Source organism: Thalassophryne amazonica, chromosome 10, assembly GCF_902500255.1.
Source record: "Thalassophryne amazonica chromosome 10, fThaAma1.1, whole genome shotgun sequence".
In the NCBI taxonomy this organism is placed as follows: Eukaryota; Metazoa; Chordata; class Actinopteri; order Batrachoidiformes; family Batrachoididae; genus Thalassophryne; species Thalassophryne amazonica.
Genome location: NC_047112.1, coordinates 84662986 through 84688258, shown reverse-complemented (window position 1 = coordinate 84688258; position 25273 = coordinate 84662986). Strand labels below are relative to the sequence as shown.

The following is a 25273-nucleotide window of genomic DNA, read 5'->3' as shown; positions in this document are numbered from 1 at the left end:
CTTTAGTTTTGTGTCATGTCTGTGATCTGCTTTTTTTCTACAAAATTAAACAACAGAATGAACATCCTCCGAGGCCGGTGATTCCATCATTTTTGCCAGGGGTTGTAGTACCCCATATACAAACTGTATACAAATCACACCATTGTTGCTAAATTTTGAATTTCTGGAAATTATGCACCATGCTCAGAGATGAGCCTCATTAGCTATATAAGAAAAAAGTTGGTTGATTGATTGATTGATTAGCTGAATATTCTGCCTCTAAGAGCCTCTCATGGCCACTATACTCCCACGATTGTTGAATAACTGGACTCGTACCAAAACATGCTACGTAGCTCATTATTTATCCTTCATTATTCGGTGTGACCAGGACTTTACTCACAGTTTGGAACAGAGTCCAATACTTAGTGCCTCATTTCATAAATATTAAGAGAAAACACCAGGGGCTGCTTTCTGAAGAAGGAAGAAGAAGAAAGAAAGAAAGAAAGAAGAATCCTTAAAAAAGTGTTTAAAATTAAAAATAATGATGCATCTGTCCTTCGGTTCTTTCTGCCTTTTCTGTTCTGTGTAAGCCTGATCCCGTCAGATCTCAGAAGCTAAGCAGTGCGGGACCTGGTTAGTACTTGGATGGGAGACCTCTTTGGAACACCAGCGGCTGTGTGTTTCTCCAGGTAACACTGGAATTGCTTCAGGAAGGGCATTCGGCGTAAAACCTGTGCCAAATATCAATGCGGATCTGGCTGTATCCGCTGTGGCGACCCCAAACACAAAAACGGGAGCAGCCGAATGGACAACCAAACTATCTTGCTTAATACATCTTCACATGTCAAAGTTAAGACTGAGTAGTAAAAAAAATAGGATGACAATCATTACACATCTGACAACATGATACTTTAACGGCATTACTACAGAATGAGATCCAGTAGCTAAACTTCCTCAAGATGCCACAGACAAACAAAATAACACCTGATTAGGAACAGAGAAGCCGAGAACTCTGGAAATGATTTAGGTTCTGAAGGTAAGAGGAGAAATGGGTGATACTGGACACTTAAATGCTGAAGCCCTTTTTCTGAAATCTGGTCAGGGACAACCAAAAGTTAGTCACGCAGAAATCCACGCTTGGAACACCCAAACACACGGTCATGAAACCTAAAGCCCCTTTTCCATATTAAGCTACTTATAGTCACTGAGAAAAATCTACTTACTGCAGGAGAAATGTGATCATTCTACATGAGTTTCATTAGGGTGGGATGACTAGTCATACTAGTCTATGACTAGCTCAGAATTTCCTGAACAGCTATCATAGACACAGGGTTCCCTTGCAGATATTGTTTCAGCAAGGACAGAGATCAGGTAGGAACCAACAGCCAAACTTCCACCAGCAGTCAGAACCCCTTCCACCTAATGCCTTTGAATAAATATCTTGTTTCTAGTTGTGCCACTGTAGTTTCCATGTAATTTACAGTGTTCCCAGTGTTTCCCACAGGTTGAGAATTTACTTGTGGCAGTGAGCAGTGCGGCGTGGTTCAGATTAAACTAGCAGTATTCTGAACCAGTATTCTGAATCATGTTAAATAATTAAAATTTAATAAAAATATTTTCCTCATGAACTAAACTGAATATCAGGGTTCCTACACATTTTCCTTTTCAAAATTCCAGACTTTTTCCCTGACTTAAATGTTCAGACATTTCACCGTACAAGTAATTACTGATTTATTTAAATAAATTATTTAAAAATCCAACTGTAAACATGTACTGTATGACACATTGTGACATATCACCATATAACATGCCAAATTATAGCATATCATAATATTTAGTAGGGACTAAAATTTGTATTAGCACCCCTGGGTAAGTAGGCTACGTTACACTTACAAAACAAAGTGTTTTCACGTGACCTCACAAAACCAGAAGTCAGCCATCTCGGACATATCAATTCTTCCACTCCATTAACCCTTTTCTTTACCGGCCTCTATTCTTAGCGTTCTAATGCCATCATGGTGAATTACTGACACGTTGCCGCTGCTGCCATAGGACAGAGAGACGGACCTGCATTACTAGATCGCCTTAGGTGATTAGGAACCAGGACACATCTTGTGAAAAACTCAGTGAAGAAAGGAGATGTCTATGACTAGTGCAACTGCAACAAATTTTCAATGGTATAATATATATATAAAGGTAAGATTAACATGTGAAAGGAAAGATGATGCTGAGAGAAAGATGTTTTAATTCTATCAAATAGATAAAAAATTAGCAAGTATATTATTTGATTTTCAATTCATGTTAAAAGTGAGCTGTAAAGGAAGGAAAAAGATAAAAGTACATGTGATTAGAACCGTCTCACTGCATGTATCATACATATGTACAAACTGTAGCCAGACTACCACAGCGTCTGTCAGGGATTTATCCCGCACCATCCATAACATTTTTTCTTGGACCCAGCCATAAACAAACTACAGGGTTTACATTAGAATGTTTAGCCATCGAGTCCTGGGACACACTGGGTATTGAAAATCTGAGTCCCTACCCCCAGCCCCAAGTCCCAGCACCTCGAGGATGCAAAGCTGCCTTGCACAAGCGCCAAATTCAGTACACAGAGCTGCTAATTTCAGAAGCTACTCAAGTGTGCTGCAGTGTGCTAAGAAAAGTGGTGCGGAAAAGGATGCCATGAAAGAAACGTATGTCTAAGATGATGTAGTTTTACATTTGAAACAGGCAACATAAACAAAAATAAATCCACGACACTGCAGATCTTTTGAAATCAAGCATGGTTAAGGACAGGGAAGTGTGGGATGAGCTGCTTGCTCTGCTTCCACCATGACCCACCCGCACCCAGATAAGTGGCTGAAATGAAACAGCCATAGGATTTACTTGCTCTTTTTGCATGTTCAGAATTGGCTGGAAATTTGTTAAAGTAAAGCAGAATAAAATAAATAATTCAAGATCTGTAGTGTGTGTTTTTTATATCTACTTTAAGAGCCACAATTTGAGGCGATTAAATTTAAATATGATGCACACTTCATATTTCAGAATTTTGTTGTATTTCATGTAATTTGTTGTTATATATCAGTCAGAAATAATAAAAACAAATATTGGTTGCATATACAGTATGTTTAATGTCTCAGCAGCAAAGAGCTGCCTGAGACACTAACCCAGACAGTGTAAAAGTTAACTTTTTGCTTCATTTAATGTGTAACTGGACAACAGTTCCTTTCATTTGCATTGGATGAATTTACTCTGCAGCATGTTCATTATAAAAAAAAATTAAAAAGATTTAAAAATACTTCAATTTTAACTGTGGAATTTCTTTTATATAAATTTACTTTCAAGAACATTGAACTGAAAATAAATACAAAAACAGCTAGAATTTAAACTGTTTAGAATGGAGCTGTGGAGACGGAGGAGTATAAATCAGGCTTCACACTGCCTGAGAAACCAGAAAGCAACAGTGCACTCAAGGAGGAAACTGTGTTTTAGTCAGTTAATTACGACAGGGTCATGACAGCTTTGACCTGTCCCAGACAGATGTTCAAAGATCTCTACAGAAACATAATCAGGTGTTGCTGGAAATGAAGAACATGAGGAAAAAAAGAAGACTGCATTAAATGATTGGGGGGGAAGCATATTTGTCATTTTTAGCCTTAATAGAAACAAATGTTACATTAGTACTTTGAACAGGTCACACAAGACCTTTAATCAGTGATGTGAGTGACCCTCTGGCATAGGTGGGGGGAACCCTGACAATCTTGGTCATGAAGGGGCGCAGCACATCAAGGAGGGTTCAGGAGACCTCCATGAGAATTCAAATATTACCTGCAAATAGTGCAATCTGGTGCAATTCATAAGCCAAATGAGAGATATTTGTCAGTCTCATTTTAGTCATAAAAAACATACTTTCCTATATTGACAAGATGATGAGCCTATAATACCTAGACTGACACATGGAGTAGAAAATGGTATTGTTACTATTACATAAAACCACAAACTTGCATTAGATTGTTAGTCTATCTCTACACTTATCCAAACATTTGACTTCAACAAGTTGTGCTTTTATAACAACTGATGACTGAATAAAAATAAAATTTTACACAAGTACAGCTGTGCCTACTAATAGTCACCAATATCACATTTTCAACAACACTGATTTGGGTTAAAAGTTTATTCTTATTCACTAATATAAATGGGAAAGAACACTGATTTTTTCACCCAGTGCAGATGCAAGCATTTCTGGGATACTTCCAATTTACGTGCAGTTTAAAACTATGCCTAAATGTTTTTCATAACATTTGACTTGCTCCAGCTAAATGTTAGTCAATTTTTTTTTTGACAAATATTTCATGTTCACGTAACAAATGCACATTTTGCATGCTCGTTCAAACAATAAATAAACATATCGATTTTGCATGTAGACAGTTTGAAGTAAATTCATCCCAGATAGATTTTGATAGATTTGTGTGAAATAAATTGAATCATGTCAGCTGAAAGAATTAATGGGGAATATTGCTGCCTGTGGCATCAACAATACAATATAATAAGATGAAAGACTTACTGAGGGTGTTAGTTTTTAACAGAGGCCATCAAATATGGCCATCGGGTGTTTCGAAGGCTTTGCATCCGTCGATCAGTCTGTCTGTGCTCAGCATAAGTCCAGTCCTATTAATGCCAGAGTCTTCAAATTTACAGGGAACATTCTTTGACTAACCTTGACCTATTTTAAGAGGTATTTTAAGACGTTAAAAAGTCACATTCTGTTTCCTGTTTTATTCTATGAATGATGCAAATACAGTTTTTTTTTTTTTAGTCGGGGGGGGGGGGGCAGCCAATCAGAGTAGAGGGGGACTGTGCCGTCACTGGCTGGTCTCTCTGCTGCGCCAAAACCACTGTTTGTGTGTAAATCTAACATGTTTTTCATGTATTATGGAAAAGCTAGTGAGAAATTTACACTTCTAAAACTGAAAATGTAACACCTCTGGAGTGACTTAGACATCTCACGGACGTTGGCCTGGTGAAATCACTCACTAGTCTAGCTAGCTGCTAACTCAGTTTAATTTCTGTGTAAATGTAACCTCTCATATATTATGTAAATGTTACCGACAAATAAATACTTCTAAAACTGAAAATGCTGTTTCTGTAATCTGATAACACCTCTAGAGAGATTTACAAGACATCTCATAGACGTTAGCCTTGTGATATCACTGGCTGGTCTAGCGAGCTGCTAGCAGTTTCATTTCTGTGTAAATATAACCTCTTTCTCATATATTCTGAAAGAGCTACAGACAAACACTTGTACAACTAAAAATGCTGTTTTAAATAACACATCTGGAGTGATTTACAAGGCATCTTGTGGACCAGTGGTGGGCACAGATAACCAAAAAATTAACTTTGATAACAGATAATCAGATAACTGAAAAGTTATCTTTGATAAAGATAAAACAATAAACCACCCAAAAATGTATCGGAAGTTACAGATAACCGATAAATTCCAGCATTGTCTCCGGTATAGTTGCAACTACTAACAAGCTGATTTTGAGCTTTAACACCGCGATCGCTTTTGGAAGCATCAAAAGCGACAACAGACAATGAGTCAGCACTTCTGTCTTTCAGCGTCCTGCCCCCTGCTGGAAGCTCCAGTTTACTACATGGCTTCCAGCACAGATGCAACTGAGAAGAGCCAGAAAGCTCAACTCTAATCAATCACAACGCTGCCATCAGGCGGAAGTCTTGGAAAGTAAAGCCCTGCTGAATTATGGTTTGATGTATAAATAAAATTAATACTGATAGAATAACTCAATGTCAATTCTGTCATTTGTACAAAGTTAAGATATAACATATATCTTAATGTTGAATAATGCACTAATTCTGAAGTTTTGTAACAAACAGATGGCATTCTGGGTAAAATGTGCCTCCGCTACAATGACTGGTTGATTAATTCAATGTAAACCAACACGTTAATGTGAGGTGTGTCGTGTGTTGGTGTTTACAGATAAATGTGTTTTTGTAAAATATGCCATTTTTATTTGTTTAAAAAAAACAAAACAAAAAAAAAAACACTGCCAACTACTGGTGCCAGTGCGAGTTTTGGCCCTTTTCCAGCTGATTTTTCATTCGTTTGAGAATTTTTTGGATCGCACCGAGTTTCAGGTTAATAGCGCGTCCTGCATCGTTTAGTATACATGGAGTAACGAGCTGCGTTTAACATCTCACGACCACCTCCTGATCGCCGATTGTATGGTCAGATGAAAATCAAACCTGTTTGATATTCTTGTGGCTGTACAAACACCGCAGACCTGCCCTGTAATGTTTTTTGTTTGTTTTTTTTGTTTTGTTTTTTAAACTTTGATGTCTCCCATCGAGTTTTTGTAAATTAAGTTTGAAAAAAAGCTTCTGATTACATTTTGTTTCTGGAAACGAGTCCGACGTGTGGTTGTTGAACGTACAATTGTGTGTGAGAACATAAAACGTGCGCTCTGAACTTTTACACCATGTGGTTCTCTGGTACAGTGTCTGCCCAGCTTTAGTCTGAGCAGTGCCATGAACACTACTGGCCAGTAGATGGCAATAGAGACCTTGAAAAATTGCCAAAACAAAATTCCAGATAATCTGTGTTGCTACTTGCTACGTTTAAGATGTGTGGAATTTAATAAAAGCAACCACAAAAACAACGTCTATAAACCCAGAGAATATATTCACGACAGTTTTAGGCACTAGAGTTTAATGCTGCTGTCCTGATCAGAGTGTCTCAAATGCATTCTCCTGTCGTGAACGTACTGAGATTACCGTATCACTCATAATGCACTGCTGGGCACAGCATGCCCAGCAGTGCATTATGGGTGATAAAACCTTAAAAATTAGCGCATTACTTTAAAACTAAAACATATATCTGATATTTTCACTTTAAAAAACTTCAGAAGTGACGTTAATTTAAATAACTTGTCCGAAATAAGTTTGGTTAAAATTTAAACCATAAGTTAAAAATGTATGCCTTGGGTGATATTGGCTGCGTATCAGTATGGTGTTAAAAAAATTTTTTTTTTTTTTGTGACCAGTTCTCCTTTGCCTGCAGAGGCCCGAAATGTGGAGGTTTTAAGCTTGAAACAGGCTGATGACGCTGCCTGAGAGCGCTGCGCGACGTCTCGCACTGTGAAAAGTCCTTAAAGCGACAGAATCACCTCAAAATCTCTCACCAGCTGTCATTTAAAATTCATTTTCCAAACAAAAGATTGTTCTGACAAATAAGTACCTGAATTCTGTCCCCGACCACTCCAGAAGAAAGGGGGGAAACTCAAACAGAAAATTTTGCCATGGATGGGAAAAAAACTGGACTTTCGAGAAGAGTGACATGACTGTTTAATTCTTGGTCAGCTTGCTGCTTAACTCATCTGTGATTGAACATCTCACAGAGTGATGTCATTTTTCTTTCAAATACACACTGCAGTGAATTTGAAGATTTGAAAGAAAAATGTCAACCACTGATGGCGAGCTGCCTTGAAGCACTGCAGTATCTCTTCAAAGTAACAGTCTCACCCAAATGTTTAACTGTTGCTAAGACATTTTATTGCTTTAAAAATGCTACATTTATAAGAGATGCAATGGTCCTGTGTCTCCTCAGAAAATTCCTATTCAATTATTCACCACACAGAACTTAACCTCGAAAGGCTTTAAGTTCATCAAGGTGTTTCAAGAAAGTCTGAGTGAAACCATATTCCCAACCCCACCAGGCATGTGAAAGGCAAATACAGAAAAATGCTTAAAATGGCCGGGGGTCAAGAAGGCAGCACTCCAGAAGCTGAAGGGTTTTACCTATGCTAATGCTCCCCAGAACCACTTTCTGCAGTGAATTTGCAAAATATGTGGCTTATAATTTCATTTGACTGCAACAAATAAAAATGTCAAAAGGGCAGTGACAAAAACTAACCGTGGATCATACATAGACACGACCATACTGCATGCAACTCTAACCAGATGGGTTATTGCAATTCTCATATGAGTTTAATAAGAGAATGGTTGCCTTGTTGTACACAATATCAAATGCATGTACGCATGCACAGGATTCCATTCTAAATTTAAGTGGTGCGGACCAGAGGTTCTCTTATGCAGAAGTAGGTGAAAGAGGACAATATGCACTAAAGGCATATGGTGGATCCGGAAAAAGTATTCACAGCGCTTCACTTGTTCCACATTTTGTTATGTTACAGCCTTATTCCAAAATGGATGAAATTCATTTTTTCCCCTCAAAATTCTCCACACAATAATTCTCAAAACTTTTTTCACATTATAGTTATTACAATGAGAAAAAAAAGTTTTGAGAATTTTGCAAATTTATATATCTAAAAAACTAAAAATCACATGTACATAAGTATTCATGCATCCTGTTTACAGCAAGAAGGTCATGGGACTGATTCCCATCTGTAGCCTTTCTGTGTGGAGTTTGCATGTTCTCCATGTGTTTGCAAGGGTTGCCTCCGGCTGCTCCTGTTTCCTCCCACATTTAAAGACATGCAAGTTAGGTGGATTGGAAAATTTATAATTGTCCAGATCTCCCTTGCAAAAGAGATCTTGATCTCAATGGGGCTAACCTGGTTAAATAAAGGTTAAAAATTCCACTGATCATCCATGAGATGTTTCTATTGCTTAATTTGACTCCACCTGGAGTAAATTCAGTTGACTGGACATGATATGGAAAGACACACACTTGTCTACATATAAGGTCCCATAGTTGACAGTGCATGTCAGAGCACAAACCAAGAATGAAGTCAAATAAATTATCTCTAGACCTCAGAGACAGGTCTCGAGGCATAAATCTGGGGAAGGATACAAAAACATTTATGCTGCTTTCAAGGTCCCAATGAACACAGTGGACTTCATTGTCCGTAAATGGAAGAAGTTTGGTTCCACCAGGACTCTTCCCAGAGTTGGCCGCCCATCTAAACTGAGTGATCAGGGGAGAAGGGCCTTAGTCAGGGAGTTGACCAAGAACCCGACGGTCACTTTGTCAGAGTTCCAGCATTCCTCTGTGTAGGAGAACCTTCCAGAAGAACAACCATCTCTGCAGCAACCCACTAATCAGGCCTGTATGGTAGAGTGGCCAGACGGAAGCCACTCCTTAGTAAAAGGCACATGGAGTTTTTATTGATAATAAATTAAGATGGAAAACTCAAATAAATTATGTTAATCTTATGCTGTGTTTACACATTGGCAGGAGGCATTACCAATGTCATATCTGCGTCATTCTTGGCACATTTCTGACATTCTTAACATGACAACACATCTGAATAGGATTCTTAGTACTGCATGTTGGTGCATTATATTTGTTATTTTCGTGGAGCATATTTTTGCTGTCAAAAAACCTTCCACAAATGTCACGCACCACCCTCATTTTGCCTCATGTCATGGAGGACGCAACTGAGCATGTTGATCTGTCTTGATAAGTGGTGATCCTTAATAAAGTGCGACAGCGTTCTTCTCTGATGTGCGCAGAATTAAATCCTGCTGTACCGCATTCAGTTTCATTGCTGAAGTATGCTGAAGAAGGACAGTGACACCAATTTGGCTAAAGGTTTCATTCCAATGCTCATCAGTGCGTTCCTGCAGGTGTTCCACCTGCTGCTGTTGTGCCTGATGTTTGGGAAAACAAGCGAGACGAGAGCCTCTCTGCGCCACTCCATGGTACAGAGCCCAACTAAGCATGTAATCATGAAGTTCATCTGATGTGGATTTTGAGGCGCAAACTGGAGCGATCTGAATTGATCAGCAGCTGATGGATGAATATGTGTGTGTGTGGAGACAATTCGCCTCATTCACAATGTGACAGAATGTAACGATGCACAACAGTGAGGAAAATTATTCTTGACACTGCGTAATAGTTCCTGATAATTCGCCAGCAACACAGGCCATTAATTGTAACGCGTGGTAACAGGTTGCAGAAGTTCCTGAGGACACCTGACTGAATGATCATATTCGTGATCAGCGGTCCAGAATGGATACTTCATGGCATTCATAACTTGTGTGTAAACACAGCATAAAATCTCAAAAGCCATTGCAATTCTGTATAAAGCACAAGACTTCCCCTCCCAACATTCGTTAGTTACGTTATATCATTCATTACTTGTCCCATATATGACCTATTGCATTGAGGTTTGGGGAAACATATATAAAACAAATATAAATCCAATATTTTTTATTTCAAAAGAAAGCTACAAGAGCTATCAGTAATAAACCATATTGTGAGCCAACAAAGCCACAATTTATTTGTTTACATATTCTGAAATTCTTGAACCTGGTTGATTATGTCACAAAACAAATCATGTAAGAAGTTAAAAATAAACTTTTACTTCAACATGTCGAGGAACTGTTTAAAAAGAGGGAGTGCAGCTATAATTTTAGAGAAACATTACTGTTTGATAAATTAAGACTTGGACTACTGTAAAAAGTCATTTTGTCTTTGTAAAATGTGTAAATATTTGGAATAACTGGTCTGACAGCAATACATTTTTTTGTACCTTAGTTGGCTTAAAAAGACTTTCTAAAACAATATAATTACTTCATACTATATTATGAAGAATTAGGTAAACTGAGCTTGTTATTTGTTTTCTGATTGTGCGTTGTGCACTATTGTTTGTTCTGTTGTGTTGCGAAATTTTAGTTCACTGACTAATCTATATTGTCTGTGCTTGTTTTTTTCTTTGTTGGTATTTGTTGTGTGTGTGTGTGTGTGTATATATATACATATATATATATATATATATATATACATATATATATATACACACACACAAACAGTGAGGAAAATATTTTCTCCCACTTAGAAATCATGGAGGGGTCTGAAATTTTCATCTTAGGTGCATGTCCACTGTGAGAGACATAATAAAAAAACAAAAACAAAACAAAAAAAAAAAATCCGAAAATCACAATGTATGATTTTTTTAATAATTTATTTGTATGTTACTGCTGCAAATAAATATTTGAACACCTGTAAAAATCAATGTTAATATTTGCTACAGTAGCCTTTGTTTGCAATTACAGAGGTCAAACGTTTCCTGTAGTTTTTCACCAGGTTTTCACACACTGCAGCAGGGATTTTGGGCCACTCCTCCATACAGATCTTCTCTAGATCTGTCAGGTTTGGAGTTTCAGCTCCCTCCAAAGATTTTCTATTGAGTTCAGGTCTGGAGACTGGCCAGGCCACTCCAGGACCTTGAGATGCTTCTTACAGAGCCCCTCCTTGGTTGCCCTGGCTGTGTGTTTGGGGTCATTGTCATGCTGGAAGACCCAGCCATGACCCATCTTCAATGCTCTTATTAAGGGAAGGAGGTTGTTTACCAAAATCTCGTAATACATGACCCCATCCATCCTCCCTTCAATACAGTGCAGTCGTCCTGTCCCCTTTGCAGAAGAGCACCCACAGAGTATGATGTTTCCACCCCCATGCTTCACAGTTGGGATGGTTTTCTTGGGGTTGTTCTCATCGTCTAAACATGGTAAGTGGAGTTGATTCCAAAAAGCTCTATTTTGGTCTCATCTGACCACATGACCTTCTCCCATGCCTCCTCTGGATCATCCAGATGGTCACTGGTGAACTTCAAACGGGCCTGGACATGTGCTGGCTTGAGCAGGGGGACCTTGCTGCCCTGCAGGATTTTAAACCATGACAGCATCATGTGTGACTAATGTAATCTTTGTGACTGTGGTCCCAGCTCTCTTCAGGTCATTGACCAGGTCCTCCTGTGTAGTTCTGAGCTTTCTCAGAATCATCCTTACCCCACAAAGTGAGATCTTGCATGGAATCCCACACCGAGGGAGATTGACAGTCATCTTGTGTTTCTTCCACTTTCTAATAAATAATCATAACAGTTGTTGTCTTCTACCAAGCTGCTTGCCTGTTGTCCTGTAGTCCATCCCAGCCTTGTGCAGGTCTACATTTTTGTCCCTGGTGTCCTCAGACAGCTCTTTGGTCTTGCTATGGTGGACAGGTTGGAGTGTGATTGATTGAGTGTGTGAACAGGTGTCTTTTATACAGGTAACAAGTTCAAACAGGTGCATTTAATACAGGTAAAGAGTGCAGAATAAGAGGGCTTCTTAAAGAAAAATTAACAGGTCTGTGAGAGCCAGAATTCTTGCTGGTTGGTAGGGGTTCAAATACTTATTTGCAGCAGTAACATACAAATAAATTATTAAAAAAAAAAAATACATTGTGATTTCTGGATTTTTTTTTTTTTTTTTTTTTAGATTATGTCTCTTACAGTGGACATGCACCTAAGATGAAAATTTCAGACCCCTCCATGATTTCTAAGTGGGAGAACTTGCAAAACCGCAGTGTGTTCAAATACTTATTTTCCTCACTGTATATATATGAAAATGGAACAAGTGGTGGGTGTCTATAAGCTTTTGCTTCTGCCTACACCCTTTCGGCTCCACAAAACTGTGAAATTGTTTGAGTTTTTTTGTACTAAATTTTGTTTAGTACGTGTGTGCGCCGAATTAACTCATTCATTCATTCATGGAGTTTGCCAAAAGGCCCCTGAAGGACTCTTAGACCAAGAGAAACAAAATTCTCTGGTCTGTAGAGACAAAGAATAAACTATTGAATGGTGTGAATGACAGGCACCATGTTTCAAGGAAACCAGGCACCATCCCTACAGTGAAGCATGTTGGTGGCAGCATCATGCTGCGAGGATGTTTTTCAGGAACTGGGAGACTAGTCAGGATTGAGGGAAAGATTAATGCAGCAATGTACAGAGACAACCTGGATGCAAACCACAGAGCGCTCTTGACCTCAGATTGGGGTGACGTTTCATCTTTCAGCAAGACAATGACCCAAAAGCCCCTTTCACATTGGCGTATTCATAGAGCTGCGTATTGCGGCGTTGTGTTTCATTTAAATACACCCGAAACGCGTGTACTCAACCTTTTTCCGTGTTCAAAGATCTGCTTGCAGCTGTGTGTGTTCGCTTTTTAATGTGTGCACACAGTCGCGTGTACCTTGCGCTATTTAAACCCAGTTCACTCTTGCCGGCTGTGCAGAACACATCACTGCACTTGGAAAACAGTGGACTGTATCATGAGGTTTTTACAGTTGCATTACTGCCACAGTATGTAGCCAAAGCTGCTATTTTCTGCCTCTGTGGAAGTGCGCTCTGTTCTCTACTGCATGGTGTGGTGCATGTCAGAAACAGTCATTTAACATTATTATTTTTTTTTTATTATTATTCGTCTTGATGGATCATTTTCATTGTGTACAGATGCTGCTGAGTCTGGCTGTGGTTAAGGCTGCTGTGAATGAAGCGCTGTGACTCGTTAAACTTTTAAAGCCCTGGCTGCTCCGATCAGGTCCGCTGATTTGATCAGACCTGATCGATCAGGTCATCTGATGAGCGCACCAACACGCAGCGACGAGGCTTTTATTTTAAAGTCACAGAATGTATTGTTTGATCAGACAGACAGACACAGACAGACAGACAGAGACAGAGAGAGAGCGACAGAGAGCAAGCGAGCAACCTGATGTTTCTGGACTTCTGAGATGAGGTTCGATTCCCTGTTCTGAGCACACACAGGTGCTGTGGACTGTGTGATCATGTTCCCATGTTCTCAGCTGAATCATTCTGGATTCACGTACTCAGTTTTTCGTTGTGTACAAGAGCGCCATGTTGCACAGATTTGCATGCAGTAACGCTGTGCAGACCTGCTTAAAACTGTGTCCAGCGCTCTACGCTGAAGAAAATTAAACATGTTTAATTTCTTCCATCCTATGCGTGTATCCTTCAACATACTGCTGCGCAGGGAGCAAATACTCAACGTAGAACTGCTAAAAGTGGGCGGAGAGCTGCTCAACTCGGTGTAGATGATATGCTACAATGAGCAGCTCTACAAATACACCAATGTGAAAGTGTTTTAAGCACACAGCCAAGATATCAAAGGAGTGGCTTCAGGACAACTCTGTGAATGTCCTTGCTTGGCCCAGCCAGAGCCCAGACCCGAATCTGATTGAACATCTCTGGAGAGATCTGAAAATGGCTGTGCACCGACACTCCTCATCCAACCCGATGGAGCTTGAGAGGTGCTGCAAAGAGAAATGGACAAAACTGCCCAAAGATAGGTGCACCAAGCTTGTGGCATCATATTCAAGAAGACTTGAGGCTGTAATTGCTGCCAAAGGTGCATCAACAAAGTAATGAGCAAAGGGTGTGAACACTTATGTACGTTTCTTAGTTTGTATTTTTAATAAATTTGCAAAAAAACAAACAAACAAACACCTTTTTCATGTTGTCATTATGGTGTATTTACTCTGTTTTGGGATGAGACTATAACATAAAATGTGGAAAAAGTGAAGCGCTGTGAATACTTTCCGGATGAACTGTACATAAATCTCCTGATCCTCCTCCGCAACATGACATCCATGAAAAGCATGTCGTGATGTTCAACAAAAGAGTTTTGAGATGTTAAACATTTTAGCATTTGGGAGAAGCATGGAGAAAACATGAAAGCAGCTTTTTGCATATGAGTAAAAACAACAATCTAATGAGAACTGAATACATTTTATTTTATTTATCAGACAATATGAATTTTGTGTAATATTTAAAAAAATATCAGGCCCAATTTCAGGAGGTTATAGGGCCTTCTCTTATTGTGCACCTTTTTGTGGAACAGTTTGTTCATTGAGATAAAGCATTCTGATTCTGCAGACATCAAGGTTAAAGACTCATTTGATTTCACTCTCTGATAACTGATGTGGACTTACTTGTGTAGAATTGTATAGGATGGGGTTCAAGTAACGTTTTTAGCATGTATCATTGGTCACCTGCTGTTCGACGGTGCTTATATACATAATTATTCAGGGTGGTGGCAGCCAAGCTGTTAGTGCGCTTGTTTCCAGGTTCCTGGTTCAAGACCAACCCTGCCCATTCTCCATGCAATGTGGAGTTGAATCAGGGAGGCCATCCGGTGTAAAACTTGTGCCAAATCAACATGCAGATCTCTTAAAACTGGTGTGGTGACACTAGGTGAAAAAAGGAACAAGCTGAAGAGACTTACTATTTGTTTTATCTTACTGACAATTTTAAAACCTTGTTTTGCATGTTAATTTATATTTTGTTATATTAATCTGTTTTACCGTTTTTGCATTAATTTTATTTGTTTATTGGTTTCTTGACCAACTGCTTTAGTTGAATTACTGTTATAAATTGTTTTAACAGCTATTTGTTGTTGTGATGGTTAAAGTGGGTATCCACCGAACGGTGCCAAGTCTCCTGGTGCTGGACCTATTCTTGTGAAGCACTGTGGGGCGACTTTCTTCATTTGGCACTATATAAATATAAATTTGAGCCACAAATCAGCAATGGGAAACCGGCAGAAGAAGCAATTGTTGCTCAACACTGAGGCACTTGGCACTGGCAAATGTTTGACATTCAAAGCTAAATTGTCACTTTATCGTCATTTTGTATAATATTTTGTATGGTTATTAAGAGAGGAAATTAATCTCTTTCATAGTGCTTTTCTTTCTTGACAAATCCAGAGGGTGGGAAATGTAATCAACAGTTCAGTTTTCATCCACTGGAGTGACATCAGAGGTAGGCTTGGCAACTCCCACAAAAAAAAAAAGAACTTGAAAGAGGGAAAGAAAAACTTCAGCTCCCATACCCTCATCACCCTTCTCCTCCCATATACTCCTCCTTCCCACCCTCTTTCCGTATCCCCAACCTTTAAGAAAAACACAAAATATCATTTGTCAGAGCTCAGTCTGGTGAAGTGGCTGCCTTCTGAACCATGGTCCAGTCTCAGTCCAGCTGGGACCACAGACAGGAGATCTTCTTGGGAAGTAGACCCTGACAAACACCTTTTTTTTTTTTTAAATTGCCACTTTTTGTTTTTTCAGCTGCAGGACAAAAGGATTCAGAACACACCAGACAGGAAACAGAAAGCTGGGACAAACAAGGAGAGATGAGTCCTGAAGACTGCTGCTCCATGAAGTCAAAATACCACATTCACATGAAACTATAACAGGAGGAATCCCACCCCCACTACCAGTTACAACAAGGTAAACTGCTGCATGTTCTACATCACAAGGATGTGTGTATGTGTGTGTGCGCATGCAGCTGCAAGGGCTCTGGCTGAGGGGCCATAAAGGTTAGAAAGTTATGTGACAGGATGTTCCGACTGCAGACAGAAATATTTAGCTATGCTTCTTTGGCTTTTACCTGCAGAGCAAAGACTGGAATACACTTTGAGAGGCACGGAGAAAGAAATAACGCATACAATATAAATTATACATTTACTGACCGATTATGTTACACAAAAGCTTCCAATAGGTGGGATTCATGGAATGGAATTTGTGATTTGTGGGGGTGAATGAAGGGGGAAGGGAATGCATTCAAGTAGTGTGAGTTCACTTTGGAGTTTGGAGCAGTGCCAAATAATTAACAGCCTAAAGATGAAGAAAAAAGAAAAGGTTAAAAAAGAAACAAATCAGAAGTTTATATCTGTGTGTGTATTGTGTACGATGGTGAATCATCCCATCAGTTCAACATCTGCAAGTCTGCATTACACCCTACCTGCATACAAAGGGAAAGCTTAAGAGAGAACACACAAAAAATGGAGAAAAAAAAAAACAACCCTCCAGCAACATCAGAGCAGAACATTCCAGCAAAACACTGAAGACTAATCTGATCAGATGTAGAGATTTGCAATCTGAACCTAGAGCCGTTTATTTCCCCGTGGGTTTTGGTTTCCCAGTGCAGCACCATCCGACGGTGTCGTGACACAGATGAAAAAAAAGGAGGTAAATTAATGTTGTGGAATTCAGGGTTGGATAAACATTAACAACCATTAACCCTAATGAGGTAATAAAATGTCTGCCCTCATGATGCACATGGGGGGCACAAGGAGGCCATGCATGATACAAACAGAAAACATGGCTACTGTATCGTGTGAAACCCAGGACAGTGAAGAGGCTGTCTTTGAGAGGACACGAGTTCTCTTCTCCATCCCAGGTCACCAATAAATAAAAAATAATTTGATTGTTAGCACATCCTCTTGTGCACCCATACAGACAGAGACTTCCACCACAACCCTGTTATGACAGCAAAACCTTTGAAGACTAATGACATCAATGTGGTGCACTTCCAACCGCAACCCTAAATTATGCTCAAATGTTTTCACTTAGGTTCTCCTCTGTCAGTAGGATCTGTGGAAAATATTGTGTTCGGTACAAAGCAACAGCCATGAACGCTGCTGGCTACCATCACAGACACAACTGAAATAACTGCGTGCACACACCCATGTTCAACAAAGCCCAAACAAAAGATGAATATTTATTTCCACAGTATTAAAAAACAAAAAAAAAACTCAAATACCAGAATACTTGGACAAAAAGAAAGAAATCCTAAACAGTTGACAGAAACTAGGAGCAGCTGCCGGTGAAACATCTCAAACATTACGTGCAGGAGCAGCGTTGCGTCTGGTTCAGCGGAAACCCGGGTTCACTGGGGCATGTCTGGCAGACAGCTTTAAGTTACAGCCCCCCCATCCATTCTTAAATTGAACATTCCCTTAATCCCAACCTAAAACAGTGAACAACCATGAATTGTTTGATGCCTTTACCATTTGAAGTTTCAAAAATCCATAAACTACAAAAAATACTAAAAATAAATAGGTTGCTGCCCTCCCCCAGCTGTGCAGTGACCGGATGTCTTATGACCCAGCAGGAGATCGATCGCTCCAGCAGGAGATCGATCGCTCCAACAGCACCGGCCAATCATGGTCTTGAGCGGTGGGCATGCAGCCAGACGTATCTGTCTGACCCAAAGCCGTGCGTCGATCCTTCACAGACACAGATGTGCGTGGACGACGCTGCTGATCTTATCGGTACCCAGATAACGCTGAAACATGCAGGCTGCAGACACAGGCATGTCCAAAAACACCTCTAACGCATTACTGACCACACGCGGTTACATCCAGATACAGCACAAAACTCAGCTCTCTCCCACACAAACTGTAAGTAAGTAAGTCCCTTCAGCTGCTCCCTTGTTTGCACTCGAGGTCGCCACAGCAAATCCAAGGTGGATCTGTATGTTGAATTGGCACAGGTTTTACGCCGGATGCCCATCCTGATGCAACTCCACATTACATGGAGAAATGTGGCAGGGGTGGGATTTGAACCTGGAACCTTCTGAACTGAAACCAAGCGCTTTAACCACTTGGCCTGTATTTCTTAAAATTCAAACCCACAGACCTGTGGAAGAGTTACACTGGCTGAGGATCAGCAAGGTACATCAAACAAAACATGCGCATTAAAAAAATGGCCAAAGAGTGGAGTTAAAAGAAAATTTCATTTATAGCTGCCATGTGAAGCTCAGTTCAAATCCCCCTAATGAGAGCCTGGTTACAGCTGAATGGTTTAGGTCACCGATTACAGCACATCAGGACACAAACATGAGCAATGGAGTCAAGTAACTAAACTCAGTGGTTTAAAAAAAAACATGGTTCTGTGTTTGTGTATCTCACTGAGCTAGTAGAAAGAGTGTCATGTCAGATCTGTGGTTTGATGCAAAATTTTGATCAAGGTGTATGCAAACAATAGCTAAGAAGGAATATTATCCACACATCACCTCCTCTGGTACACCAGAACACGTCACCTTCAAGTCAAACAAACATCAATTGGGTACCGTAGTCTGGTTTGATGGGGACAGACGAGGGCTGTGAAATGATGAAAAATGGCACTTTCTCTGTGTTTTTGGGTAAATTACATGGCAAACAAAGTGAAAAAGGAAAGAAAAAGTGAAGCTACAGTGGACATGTGTTGTGGTTTGTTTATGACCTGGAGCTCAAACACTTCGAGGCAGTTGTGCAGGCGAGAGAACGCAGCTACTCTGTCACGGTGTGTAGGCTAAAACTTACAGACACGACCTCTCCCATTAGGCTCATCTTCACTTCTCCACTTGGAACTGAAAAACTGCACTTTTCGCAAAGGTTTTGGTGATTGCAGCAGAAAATAAAAAAGTACACCATTTTTTAAACAGAAGTAATGTCGCATTTGTGCAGGCTGTCCACAGAAGAGGTCAAATCTTATGATATCATGCAGGGGTTCAAACAAGACTGTGGTTGCTTATTCACCATCAGATGTATTTATATTATAATAGCCAAGTGGCCTCTGTGTGTCTACATGTGTATGGCTTTGATCACGCTGAAACTGGGGAGAGCTGACATTTACCGTTTGCTATTCTTATGTATTTTGGGTCAAGGATGAACACGGCGAAAACATAAAGTTGATAGACTAATATTTTTGGAGAAATTAGCAATTTTTGTAACCAGTAAACAATGGACGTTGTGCTGAAATGCACTTAGGAGTGTTAGAGTTACTGATTTATTGTGATTTTGTAGTTCAATTGGTTTAGTCAGTTTAGTTAAGTTTCATGTTGCCATTACCATGAGTGAAAAATGCATTGCGTTTGATGTGTTCCGCTTCAATCACGCCGAAATTGAGGACAGTTGACATTTGCCGTTTGGTATTCATGTATTTTAGGTCAACAATGGATGCCGCAAAAACGGAATGTTGATAGGACTAATATTTTTGGAGAAGCTATGGATATTAGATAACAACACTCAACAATAGACGTTGATAATTACATTCTAGACGCCATTCCAGCAGGAGATGGCAAATCATATTTATATTAAAAGTGTGAGTGCGTGATTTTATTTAGTAAGCTCAATATAAGTGCATAATATAATTGTAAATACGTTAAAACACTTATTTCCATTGTGGTTCATTTAAAAACCAAATGACAAAATACAACCCCAATTCCAATGAAGTTGGGACGTTGTGTAAAATGGAAATAAAAACAATACAATGATTTGCAAATCCTGTTCAACTTGTATTCAACTGAATACACCACAAAGACAAGATATTTAATGTTCAAACTGATAAGCTTTATTGTTTTTGTGCAAATATTTGCTCATTTTGAAATTGATGCCTGCAACATTTGTCAAAAAAGCTGGGACAGTGGTATGTTTACCACTGTGTTACATCACCTTTCCTTCAAACAACAGTCAATAAGCATTTGGGAACTGAGGACACCAATTGTTAAAGCTTTGTAGGTGGAATTCTTTCCCATTCTTGCTTGATACATGACTTTAGTTGTTCAACAGTCCTGGGTCTCCGTTGTCGTATTTTGCGCTTCATAATGCACCACACATTTTCAATGGGCAACAGGTCTGGACTGCAGGCAGGCCAGTCTAGTACCTGCACTCTTTTACTATGAAGCCACGCTGTTGTAACACGTGCAGAATGTAGCTTGGCATTGTCTTGCTGAAATAAGCAGGGACGTCCCTGTAAAAGATGTTGCTTGGATGGCAGCATGTGTTGCTTCAAAACCTGGATGTACCTTTCAGCATTTATGGTGCCATCACAGATGTGCAAGTTGCCCATGCCATGGGCACTAACACACCCCCATACCATCACAGATGCTGGCTTTTGAACTTTGCACTGATAACAATCTGGATGGACTTTTTCCTCTTTTGTCCGGAGATCCATAATTTCCGGAAACAATTTGAAATGTGGACTCATCAGACCACAGCACACTTTCTACTTTGCGTCTGTCCATTTCAAATGAGCTTGGGCCCAGAGAAGGCAGCAGCATTTCTGGATGTTGTTGATGTTTGGCTTTCGCTTTGCATGGTAGAGTTTTAACTTGCACTTGTAGATGCAGCGATGAACTGTGTTAACTGACAATGGTTTTCTAAGTGTTTCTGAGCCCACGTGGAAAGATCCTTTACACGTTGATGTCGGTTTTTAACGCAGTGCCGCCTGAAGGATCAAAGGTCACAGGCATTCAATGCTGGTTTTCGGCCTTGCCGCATACGCGTAGAAAGTTCTCCAGATTCTCTGAATCTTCTGATTATATTCTGGACTGTAGATGATGGAATCCCTAAATTCCTTGCAATTGAATGTTGAGAAACATTGTTCTTAAACTGTTGGACTATTTTTTGACGCAATTGTTCACAAAGTGGTGATCTTCACCCCATCTTTGCTTGTGAACAGCTGATCCTTTTGGGGATGCTCCTTTTATACCCAATCATGACACTCCCGTTAACAATTTTAGCATTCATCACCTTTCCCAGTCTTTTGTTGCCCTGTCCCAACTTTTTGAAATGTGTTGCAGGCATCCATTTCAAAATGAGCAAATATTTGCACAAAAACAATAAAGTTTATCAGTTTGAACATTAAATATCTTGTCTTTGTGGTTTATTCAATTAAATACAGGTTGAAGAGGATTTGCAAATCATTGTATTCTGTTTTTATTTTCATTTTACACAAAGTCCCAACTTCATTGGAATTGGGGTTATAGAAGTAATAATAATAATAATAGCATGAATATGATAACCTAAAGACTTTATAAATACATTAAGACAGCAAATTAACATTAAAAATTACATAATTAACAGGAAATAAAAGAGTTGAGTTCCTCGAGTGCTAAGGATCTAAAACCATTCTTGACTCACATGCCATTCCAACTCATTAGGCAAGCTTTGCTTAATTTATTACCACCCTTAAAATATCACCTACCTATTTCATAAGTACTACCCAATCTAGAGCCCGTGGATCCCCACGGGCAACACACTAGCTCTAATTAAACTACAGGAATGCCAAGCAGCAGCACTCAGGTCATTTAGTGGTCACTTCACTAGTTTAACTAAAACGATAAATACCAAGCCTCAGACAGATTGTTATGCCAAAATTCTTAATAAATCCCTGCTGTTGACAGTGTGGGGGAGCGAGGGAGTGACACTCACTTCACCAGCTGTGCCAGTCTTGTGAGACAGTTGGTCAGACTTGCGCCGTTTTCGGCAGACAGGCCATGTTTTATTTCTGCCATGCTTCAGGGATGTGATTCAGAGGCTGGGGTTTTGGGGAAGCTGCAGGGCTCTTGATGCTCTGAAATGCAGTCTCTTACATTTTAGAGCAAATTTCATAAGATTTGAGTAAACTTTATGAAATACAGCAGTCTGAGTATTTATTAGCAAAGTTACACACGTCGTGAGAAACCAGTGAATCATATTCATCTGTCCCCAATGCCTATTATATGCATAGAGGTAAAGGTATCCAAGTTGCACTTAATATTCTTCAATAATCAATTGCTCTAAGATAAACAGAGTTTGACAAATTATACAAAGCTTGACTTGGCAATTAAAAGGACTATAGCAAGTCAAGTTTCTACAATAATGCTTAGTATCTGAATAGAGAAATAAAGTTAAAGCCAACATCCATCTTAGAATTACAGGCTATGAACAAGTTAGTTATTCTGAGAAACTGTAACAATAATAAAGATGGCCAATAAGTTAATGAATGATGAAATGATGTCTGTGGTCCTGAATGAGAACAAGGTGCAAAATGTTTTGCAGAACACTTCTGAACAAAATACTTCATTGTTGTACTAAATTGCAACATGAACCATATCTATGAATTTAAAAAAAATGCATTTTCCAAAATCATGAAAATTACAATAAAGTGAAAAGGAGAAAAACTGATTTGAGTTTACAACAAACTTTTCTTTTTTAAAGAGATGAGCATGGGCAGCATAGTGGTTAGCACTGTACCCTCACAGCGAGAAGGTCGTGGGATTGATTCCCACCTGTGGGCTTTCTGTGTGGAGTTTGTTCTTGCTGTGTTTGCGTGGATCTCCACGGGGTGCTCAGGCTTCCTCCCACATCCAAAGACATCCAAGTTAGGAGGATTGAAAACTTTAAATTGCCAACAACTCAGTCTGATATTTTCCTGCACAGACCTTGTGCTCAGTTAATAATCTTCAGCATTTTAAGTTAAGGATGAACGCTGCAAAAACAGAAAATTGATAGGACCAGTACTTTTTGGACAAATTAGTGATATTAGCTAACAACAGTGAACAATAGACGTTGTGTTGCAATGCATCATGGGAGTTCAGGGTTTTGGGGTTTTAAATGTTATTGTGGTTCATGTTAGTTTAACAGTGTTGTTAGGGTTATTGATCTATTGTGTTTTTGCAGTTCAATTGGATTAGTCCATTTAGTTAAGTGTCATGTTGCCATTACCATGAGTTAGAAGTGTAGTGCATTTATTGTCTTCTGCCACTGTCTCTGTTTGGAACAGAAAATAGAACAGGCAAAAAACCATGTGTCATGCATGTATATAACTTTGATCACGGACAAACTGGGAATAGCTTAGATTTGCTGTTTGGCATGCTTATGTATCTTGGATCAAGGATTCCGCCAAAATGGAATGTTGATAGGACTACAGTTTTGGAGAAAAACGACAGTGGATCAAATACTTATTTACCTCACTGTATACACACACACACACACACACATATATATATATATATATATATATAACAGGCAAAGTGCTGCCTGGTAATGAGATAAATAAAATGTTCTCAAATAACAACAAATGTATGAAATATTATTAAAAAAAATTCCTAGTAAACAGCTTTTAATAAAACCTTTCCACAAGTAAAGCGCAGCACAATGGTTCCAGCATTAAACCCCGTTCAATTTTATTCAACCTTCATATTTTTGGCCAGAAAAATTAACTTGTCAAAACTGTCACACGCTATAAGGATTTTTTTTTAAAAGAGAATTAATGTTAAAGAATTCCTTTACTTTTGTACAATTTATTTTATTTTCTATATTTTTCTATTAACTGTTTATTTAATGTTTGTAAATATATCTTTTTAAAATAAAGTTTTGAAAACAAAAAAATTGAGGGAGAGGCAAAAACGTGAGTAAAACTAGCTTACGAATATTTAGAGCCACAAATAAACTTGATTCTTGGTTTTTGTTTTTTTTGCCATTAAAATTGGCCATCACTTATTAAAAAAAAAAAACTTCTCAAGGCCAGGGCTTCTCAAAGTCTGGGGACTATTTAATCACAGCGCAGCAAACAAGATCAGTAGGCTGAATGAGTCTGAGTGAGAAGGATTGTAGATATCCCTCCGCTCAGTGCTGTCAGGCTGCTGCAGGCTGAGAAGGAGGGGGCGATCCGCTGCTGTTCGGTGACAGAGACTTTCACTTTCAGTCGCCAAACATCACAAAAGTCTACAGTAACACCAGGAAAAGGGGCTAGATTTGTCGCTACTCGCTTTTGATAAATTAAGTCGTCAAGACGGTTTGGAAAGTCGCCAGATTTAGCAAGAAAGTTGCCAAGTTGGCAACACTGAATGTAAACACGCAACGCGAACTCACCCGTGCCCTGTACTGAACTGAACGTCCTGTACCAAAACAGTTCAATACAAATACATGTATCTTTACACCCTTTATATATATATATATATATATATATATATATATATATATATATATATATTATACACACACACACACACACACACACACACACACACACACACACACACACACACACACACAAATTCATCCTACCCGCTGTGCACAATTCATTCAAATAGTCATGATGTGCAGATGCTCGGAAATAGTTGGAAATACTTATTTTCTGGAGCTGCACCAGTTTGGCTACACGCGTACTTCGAACACAATGCTCAGTTCAGTGGGCTCATGGCAGCACAGACATGACAATGGACAATTTGTCCTTAATCTTAACAAGAATCTTTTTGTGTTGTTGGATCCAGAAGTGCTAAGCCGTGTGTGTGTGTGTGTGTGTGGAGAACAAAGCAGCACAGCCTGCATGAGTGTGCGACAGCGGGAGCCCATTTTAAATTTTTTTATATTATATATGTATATATACACACACACATTGAGGAAAATAAGTATTTGAACACCCTGTGGTTTTGCAAGTTCTCCCACTTTGAAATCATGGAGGGGTCTGAAATTTTCATCTTAGGTGCATGTCCACTGTGAGAGACATAATCAAAAAAAAAGAAAAAAAGAAAAAAAAAGAAAAACAAAAAAATCAGGAAATCACAATGTATGATTTTTTTAATCAGTTATTTGTATGTTACTGCTGCAAATACGTATTTGAACACCTGTGAAAATCAATGTTAATATTTGGTACAGTAGCCTTTGTTTGCAATTACAGAGGTGAAATGTTTCCTGTAGTTTTTCATCAAGTTTTCACACACTGCAGCAGGGATTTTGGTCCACTCCTCCACACAGATCTTCTCTAGATCTTTCAGGTTTGGAGTTTCAGCTCCCTCCAAAGACTTTCTATTGAGTTCAGGTCTGGAGACTGGCCAGGCCACTCCAAGACCTTGAAATGCTTCTTACGGAGCCCCTCCTTAGTTGCCCTGGCAGTGTGTTTGGGGTCATTGTCATGCTGGAAGACCCAGCCATGACCCATCTT

The 25273-nt window shown here is 39.2% G+C and overlaps 2 protein-coding genes and 1 long non-coding RNA gene across 8 annotated transcripts in view; 1 reads left to right on the top strand and 2 right to left on the bottom strand.

The window, feature by feature from the left end:
* ralgps2 (Ral GEF with PH domain and SH3 binding motif 2) overlaps positions 1–25273 on the bottom strand; it is a 286105-nt gene that overhangs the window by 53874 nt on the left and 206958 nt on the right. The window lies entirely within an intron of this gene.
* LOC117519099 lies at positions 978–19126 on the bottom strand. Its single transcript, XR_004563175.1, has 3 exons — positions 15919–19126; positions 15144–15146; positions 978–989 (listed from the first exon to the last, which is right to left on the bottom strand). It is a non-coding gene; the product is annotated as an uncharacterized LOC117519099 (long non-coding RNA).
* Positions 15653–25273, top strand: part of angptl1a (angiopoietin-like 1a) — a 41858-nt gene continuing 32237 nt past the window's right edge. The window contains exon 1 of one of the 2 annotated variants that reach the window (XM_034180399.1): positions 15653–16022. The gene's annotated coding sequence lies outside the window, so the exon portion shown is untranslated. Of the gene's footprint in view, positions 16028–25273 lie in introns of both variants that reach the window. The other variant, XM_034180400.1, reaches the window with a different exon arrangement.